We start from the raw sequence: 7,372 nt of genomic DNA on the forward strand, positions 1-7,372 counted from the left end.
GAAAATCTGTATTTGTTTTTCAGGGGAAGAGTTTGCTCTTTGCTGCAATAAATTGGACAAATGATGTTTTCGCACCCACCCTCCTCCTCACATCACTCTTGTGCTCTTCTGGAGCCTGAAAACAAATCCTCCCCAGCAGCAACTCTAAATGGAATCATAGAATATCAGGGTTAGACGGGACCTCAGGAGGTCATCTAGTCTAATCCCCTGCTCAAAAGCAGGACCAATACCCAATTTTTGCCCCAGATCCTTAAATGGCCCCCTCAAGGATTGAACTCACAACCGAGGGTTTAGCAGGCCAATGCTCAAACCACAGTTATCCCTCCCCAGACTGAGTGTCTGATTTGTGTGGATGTCCTAATGCTGTTTCGCACACCTGATCAGGAGTGCGTTTCTGCAGTGTTGTGTTGCAGGCAAGATTAATGCTGAATCAAGTGACTAGTATTCAGTTTGACCCAAGAAGCATCTGAACTCAGGCACTGGTCAGCAACTGAGGGGTAGAAAAAGCCCCAAACCATCATATTCAAACTGGTTGCTTCAAGTAATTATTTAATGGGTCAGATCTTTAGTAGCAGGCATAAGTCAATGGTCTGCAAAAGTTGCTATGCCATTTGGCACCAGCTGATGATCTGGCTCTGTATATTTATTGATAGTAATTGCTTGATGTTTTTTCCCCTCAGCAGTTGCATGCAGTATCACCAGTATGGAACTGTACAGGACACAAACACTTTCTCATAGCCAGTAATTTTGACTTCTGCCAGCCCCCCGCCCATAGATTCACCATGTTGGCCTTGTCTGTATGCTGCATTGTGATTAATTTTATTACTTTTGTGGCTTTTGCTGAAAAATTGAAATCTTATTTCTGAGTGATTAAGCAAACTATAAAATGGAAACCATTCCTTCATCTCTAAAGATGTAAACACAGAAGAACCCTGATGTTCAAACACACACACACACACACACACGCCCTTTTAAGATATAGGGCTGGGAATCATCTATCATTATCTGTTTATTCTCTGTAGCTCTCTATGTTCAAATACCATACCATCCCCACAGCAGCTGTGCGTCTGTGAAAATGCTATATTGACAGCCCTGGAAACTGAAATCCTCTCAAATATATCAACAGAACAGCTTTGCAAGCTTCTGGTTGCAGTTTTGAAAGCTTCTCAGGTTATGTGACTCAAACTTGACCTCTACGGATAACCACTAGTGGTGAGAAGGTAGTTCATTCTCTATGCTGATTTTAATTGTCCTTTCTGATGAGATTCTCAATCAGTGACAACTGGGCCATGGAAACCTGTCCACTAGGAACTAGACACCACCAGATTATTTCAGATATAGTAGGTCACCAGACAGCTGTCTTCTACTAAGAATCTGGGCTGGATTTGAACTGGTGCCCCAAAGGCAGAAGCCTCTTCATTCCCTAACATTGCCTCAAGCCATCCGGTCTCCCAAAGGAACTCTTCGAACCTCGAAATAACGTCATGTTACAGAGACTGCTAAAGACGTTAGATTACATCTAGAAATCGCACAGGGGTAAAACACTCCCCTTGCTTTTAAAACTAAATTGCTTCATTATAATTTCCAGAAAGAGAGCATGTGATTCTTCATGTGCATTGTTGTCTCTCTCAATTAATGCTTTCCACAGGAGTTCAAGTTTAAGCATCTCCCTTTCTCTTCCCAGGCTCTCCACATTTCCCAGACTGTTTTCCAGAGCTACAGATCATTCTGTTTCTGAGATGCTGCATTTCTCACCTGCTGATTGCAATTAGCAACTGCCAGCTGGGACCTGGTGTGCTGCTGAAGAGCTAACAAGAAGTGGAGAGCAGCATGAGGCCTAGACAGTACGTATGCTTTGAATATATAAAAATGCTGCTTTGTGTTTATGAGAACACACCATTGCAAACAAGATTTCCATGCTCCTACATGAATGTAGCTTACTTTCCTTGGTGCCATAGTTTATGTATTACTTTTTCCACACAATACAATCATGGGTTTACTAGTAAGGCAACATGTGGGGGAATAAAGAATAGCATAGGTAAAAGCGAAGCCAACAGCGACCTTGTTAAGCAAACCTTTCAAATAGTACTAGCCTCAGGCAGTGTCAGTCATGATGGGGCCAAGTTACCTCTGTGTGTGTCAAAAGAAGCTCATTAAACTGACAGCTAAAACTCCAGAGGCTGAGAGGATCTGTCCATAGGCGTAGCTGAAATTACAGTGCTGTAGCATTCAGGAGACCTGAGCTTGTGGGTATCATGCTCTCTGGGGTCGGACTGTACCTGCCAACTGCCAGAGGAAAAAGAGCACAAGGAATCTCCCTGCTTCATGACACACAGGAGCTAACTATGATTAAAATCCTGGCCCTTATCTGAAAGCAAGCTCTCTGCTAGTGCTTCCATGGGCACTAGCCTCTCCAAAAGGATGGAGGGGCACTTTAAGGGGCAAAGCAATAGCCATGCTGTCCCTGGACTGTGGGAACTCTGGAAGGCATTGCGCTTCTCTGAGGCACAGTGCCCACTGGTCCTCCCAATGGGGCAGAGAGGTCCCTCAGCACTGCCAATGCTAGGAGGTGCTTATCAGGCACAACGAAGGCCCACGGTGGCACATTCTAGAAGCACGCTCAGTAGCCAGTGGGGGAGGGTGGGTATCCTCTCACAAAATTTCCCCAGCAAGATGACTGGGCTCATCTGAAATGCCGAGCTGAGATGGGCCCGAGGGGATGTGCACAGACAGGCAGAGTGGGGAATATAAAAATATAATCTCCTTTTGCTCCAGCCACATGGGGCATACAAAGGCCTAGTCAGTCTCTGAGTGGGAGAGGCAGCTGGTGCTTTGCAGCTGCTGGCTGTGTTATCCTGTGTTCTCTGCTTCCCTTGATATGGGATGGCCCTGCAGCATTGCAATGCCCGTGTCACTCGTGCTTGGCACTTCATCATCTCCTTGTGTGTGGTCGTGGGGTGTATGGTATTCTGCAGGTACTGTAATGCAACAAACCCAGGACTTTGCAGGACAGAGGCTCTATGGGGTATTGGTCTGAATACTCAGCTCAAGCTCTGCAGGGGGCTCAGTACTGAAACCGCCTCTTGCCCCTGCATGGGTGCTGTGGTAGTATGGCCGGTGTACCATGAGTTCAAAGGCAAGAGCTGTAGATGATCCAAAGGCTACATCTTGTGGGCTCTCTAGCACCCATTTCCCAGTAACTTTCCCTTAATTCTCCTGCTGCTTGTCAAGAAATTTGGATTAAGGCCAACGGAAAGGGTAAATATGCTTAGCATAGCGCAGAAGTCCTGAAGGACAGTTCTGTAGGAGGATACAAAGATAATTCTGCCCCTTGGCCACTTCACCAATGGAGCCCCTTTCAGTTTGCTTCTTGCTTGGTGTCTTTGCTCCTGAGTCTTTGCTCCTTAGGTCTTGCAAGTCTGGTTTGACTCTGCTCCCAGTGTCCTGATCTTATTTAATATTCCTGTTGGAGACTGACTTCTCTACAGTCAGTCTTGTTGATGATCCCATTGTGACGGGTTCCCCCCGGGGTGCCACTTAGAACTGAGATACCACTGAGCCCACCTGTCCCACCAGCCTGGTTTCCCCTTACTATGTGCTGCTGTGATAGGCTCTCAAGCTCCCTTCGAGCACTTACACAGGTAGAGACACACCCAGCTGCAGCTTTATTCACACAGTTGCTGATATTGGCTCTGCATGGGAGAGCTCAACTAAGAATTTGCCCAGCATGCAAGTGCACACCCCCCTCTGGAGGATACACCCCAAATTGTATCGTCTTGCGCTGCACAGAGAACTATACAGCATAAGCTCATAAAATTCTCCCTCAATGTAGAGAGATATGCAACAGCTTTCTGCCCCAAGTCTGAGTTCCACACTGGTTTTAGAGAAAAAACAAACCAAATAGATTAACTACAAAAGATAGATTTTAAGTGATTATAAGGGATAGCAAAGAGATCAAAGCAGATTGCCTTAGTAAATAAACAAAAAACGCACACTGAGCTTAACATACTAGATAGGTAGGATATAAATTAGCAAATTCTCACCCTGAGTGATAAACAGGATGGCAGATTGTTAAGGCACAAGGTGCCTTGGGTTTCCCAGGTTTTCGTACACAGGCTAAAGATCCTTCTAGCCTGGCACCATCACTTCCCCCTTCCCACAGTTCAGTCTTTGTTCCTCAGGTGTGTTGTTGCAGGGAAAGTGAAGTGCCCCTATGATGCCATTTTACCCCTTTTATATCTTCTCCCCAATTGCTGGAAAATTCTTTTGCTGTGACTTAGCACTAAAACAATGGGAACTGTTTGACCCATCTGTAAGCGGTTTCTATTGTACACAGTTCCTGCGGTAATCTTTGTGCTTGTGTGCATTTCCTATTCCCCATTAACATTGTTTGGCCTTTTTACTCTCGTACCCTGAAAGGCTGCTTGTGGGTGTTTCCAACCTCAGGTCATGTTTCAGCAACACATACATAGCCAAACTTCATAACTTCACATATGATGACAACACATGCAATCCAATGAGATATTACTGTCTAGCAGATCAAGACTTAGAATGACATCTCACAAGGCATACTTTGTATACAACATATCCTAATTACATGACAATGGTGAATATTGGGGTGTCAGGGTGTCACACCCATCTCTTCTTGATGGCCTCTACCTGTAGGTGACAGACTACAAGTCCTGAAGTAGTTATTGGAAAGCATCTTCCACTACCAAATTTCCTGTGTAGCTCATTCCAGCTTCATGTCCAGACACCTAATTCACCGACACTCGTTTACTGTTTGCTTCCCGAGTAAGTCAGGACCCCTCTGAAAAAGGGATAACTCTTTAAGGTTTTTAACTGGTTTTGAGACTGTAGCACACTTGACGAGTGGCTAAGGCATCTCCCCTTTAGAGCCTACCACATAGTGTAATCATGCTAACCTTTTCCCAGGTTATTACCTCCCTAAGCATGATACAGCCTCAAGGATTTGAGGTACTATCTTTTGAAGTCTGCCCTGGCAGGCTATTCCTTCTTAGGTTTCAAGGGCTCTCTGTCTGCAGATGGAGGGCTGCCCGGGAGGGAGGGGGGGAAAAGTGGGGCAATTTGCCCCGGCCCAGCAGACAGGGTGGGGGCAATTTTGGCGGCAGGTCTTTCAGTCCCTCTCTTCCACTTAGGCGGCAACTCAATTGCTCTGCTTCAGTCTTCTGCAGCAATTTGGCGGCGGGTCCTCCTGTCCTCTTCTTTTTTCGGCGGCACGACTAGGGTTTTCCTTTTTTTTTTTTTCCTTCGCCACTTGGCATGGCAAAACTAATTTTTTTTATGGAAAGGGCCCCCGAAATTGCTTTGGTCCAGGCCCCCTGAATCCTCTGGGCAGCACTGTGCAGATGTTTGGCTTCCCATTCAGCCAGGAAGAAGAGGGCTGAGTTTTTTGGACACAATGGCCTTTTCTACTCCAAGAACAAATCACTTCAGGTCCCAGACCAGATCTTCCTGCACATTATTTCTCCATGCTAGAAACTGTCTGCTGGTTCTTTTCTTTTCCACAGGACTCTCTGAGCTGCATTTAAGCAGAGGGATGTAAGGAATTTTCTGCTGGTTTACTACCCATCTAGCTCCATTAGTGCTAACAACAGTGAGAGCAGCAGTGTAAACCAATAGGTATTATTACTACCATGTAAGCCTCCAGTTCTTTCATAGTGACTAGCATCGTTTTTGGGAAATGATTCTAAAAATCTCTCTGATGCAGTGACTGTCTCTTTATACTTGTTTCTGCAGAGCACTGCACAATGGGGCCCTGATCCTTGATTCCTTAGGCACCTACTGTGTTACTACTACCAATAATAATGGCAGTAGAGAAGCTGATCAAGAAGGAAGCAAGCAGAGGCACAGTTTCATCAGAAATCTTCAGCAAGTAAACCCTGGTGATCCAGTCTGTGGCCATGAGAGTGGTCAGCAGGGCTATTCATTGCATCTGAAGATTTTTTTTAAAAGGGGTGGCGATGGAAGGGAATGGTCTGACAAAGAGGAATGGAGAATAGCAGTGGAAGAGAGGGTAAGCAATGGGGAATTTTGGGGTGAGGATAGAATAAAGGAGAAATGTAGAACTGGAGAAGAAATAAAAAGATGGAAAAATCTTGGGGAATGTGTGGTGTATTGAGAGCTATTTTGGATTTGCACATTATTACTTTAAGCGTGGTGGGGTTTCCTGATCCTGCTTGCAGGCTAGGGGGCTCTGTAGCAAAGCATGCAATCAGAGTCAGTCTTGGAAAAATCGGCTTTAAGCAACATGGGGTTCAGTGGAGCCTCCCTGTCTTCAGGAGCAGCCGGTTTTCTCTCTCTGTGTATTTGGGTTCTGGTGTGTTATTGTTTTGCATTCTAAGAAATAAAAGTGTTACGTTACAACCTTCCAGCAAGAGTATGTATGTTTTTATCTACTTTCTGTGTGTATGCTGTGAACATAACAAAACAAGGAACAGACAAAGAAGGGGGAGACACAGAAATAGCTAACCCAGTGAAAGGGGAGTGGGAGAACCCAGTAGAATGAAAAGAATATGCTAAAAGGAGTGCATGAAAGTAGGAAATCAAAGCGAAAATGAAACAGAGGGATGGAATAAGGGAAAGAAAGAGCAAGAAGAAAGGAACACTTTCCATTTGGATTGAACAACAGTTGAATTGACAGGTTTCAGAGTGGTAGCCGTGTTAGTCTGTATCAGCAAAAACAACGAGGAGTCCTTGTGGCACCTTAGAGACTAAAATGTATTTGGGCATAAGCTTTCGTGGGCTAAAACCCACTTCATCAGATGCATGGAGTAGAAAATACAGGAGCAGGTATAAATACATGAAAAGATGGAAGTTGCCTTACCAAGTGTAAGGTCAGTCTAACGAGACAATTCAATTAACAGTAGGATACCAAGGGAGGAAAAATGTCTCGTTAGACTGACCTCACACTTGGTAAGGCAACTTCCATCTTTTCATGTATTTATACCAGCTCCTGTATTTTCCACACCATGCATCTGATGAAGTGGGTTCTAGCCCACAAAAGCTTATGCCCAAATACATTTGTTAGTCTCTAAGGTGCCACAAGGACTCCTAATTGTATTTGTGAAGCCATACACTTCTCCTACATGTCTAATAAGATTTCCAAATCCATAGCAGATTCCTATCCATCTGAGGTAAGCACTGTAATGCATTACTCACTCAGCTTCATGTTTCTACATTTCAGTCAGGTGGTGCCTGCCCCTACGCAAGAGGAAGGAGAGGGTGCAAGGATCCCTTTCTCTCCTGCCCCCTTAGGTACAGTTCTTGCTCTCTCTGAATGCAAGGACATTGCAGTCTGTGGGTGGCCCTGGATTCTCCTAAACGGGCAGGGAGTGGTGGGGCCTTGACC

The 7,372-nt window shown here is 45.1% G+C and overlaps 1 long non-coding RNA gene across 1 annotated transcript; it reads left to right on the forward strand.

Annotated features, from left to right (window-relative positions):
• Positions 1–270: 270 nt before the first annotated feature.
• Positions 271–6,394, forward strand: LOC122458200. The gene is made up of 2 exons (XR_006278113.1): positions 271–1,844; positions 5,761–6,394. It is a non-coding gene; the product is annotated as an uncharacterized LOC122458200 (long non-coding RNA).
• The last annotated feature ends 978 nt before the right edge of the window (positions 6,395–7,372 follow it).

This window comes from Dermochelys coriacea, chromosome 1 (genome assembly GCF_009764565.3).
Source record: "Dermochelys coriacea isolate rDerCor1 chromosome 1, rDerCor1.pri.v4, whole genome shotgun sequence".
In the NCBI taxonomy this organism is placed as follows: domain Eukaryota; kingdom Metazoa; phylum Chordata; order Testudines; family Dermochelyidae; genus Dermochelys; species Dermochelys coriacea.